Raw genomic sequence first — 489 nt, 5'->3', positions numbered from 1 at the left:
GGGCTCTGCCCCGGAGCGGCACCCGGTGATGGCGGGGCGGGGTCGGCCCGGCCGAGCCCCCGGAGCGGCTCCGCGTGGTCGCGCCCCTTCCCCGGCCCTTCCCGCCCCTTCCCCGGCCCTTCCCCGGCCCTTCCCCGGCCCTTCCCCGGCCCTTCCCCGCCGTCCCCGCCCCTTCCTCCCGGCCGGCTCTCGGGTGCTGCCTGCGGCGCCGCCGCTGCCCTGGGCGCCGGGACGCGCCGGGTCCCTCCCCCGGAGCCGCCCAGGCACCTCCCTCGGGCCGCCGCGGTGAGTCACGGCGGAGGAGGAGGAGAAGGCTCGGCTCGGCTCCGCTCCGCTCCGCCCGCCCGTGCCCAGCGCCCGCCGCCCGAGCCGCAGCAGCGCCGGGGCCGCCCGGCCCCGCACCAGGTGAGCGCCGTGCCCTTTGTGCGCGGCCCCAACAAAGGCGCCCGCCCGGCCCGGGGGCTCCGCTCCGCCCGCCCGGGGCCTCCC

At 83.0% G+C, this 489-nt stretch overlaps 1 protein-coding gene across 2 annotated transcripts in view; it reads left to right on the top strand.

The window, feature by feature from the left end:
• The first annotated feature begins 275 nt into the window (after window positions 1-275).
• CTNNBIP1 (catenin beta interacting protein 1) overlaps window positions 276-489 on the top strand; it is a 32,746-nt gene continuing 32,532 nt past the window's right edge. The window contains exon 1 of one of the 2 annotated variants that reach the window (XM_027657945.1): window positions 276-405. The gene's annotated coding sequence lies outside the window, so the exon portion shown is untranslated. The remainder of the gene's footprint in view (window positions 406-489) is intronic. The other variant, XM_027657947.1, reaches the window with a different exon arrangement.

Source organism: Corapipo altera, unplaced genomic scaffold (genome assembly GCF_003945725.1).
Source record: "Corapipo altera isolate COAL_440 unplaced genomic scaffold, ASM394572v1 301, whole genome shotgun sequence".
Lineage (NCBI taxonomy): Eukaryota > Metazoa > Chordata > Aves > Passeriformes > Pipridae > Corapipo > Corapipo altera.
Note: the sequence above shows the minus strand (reverse complement) of the source record. Positions and strands in the feature narration are given on the sequence as shown.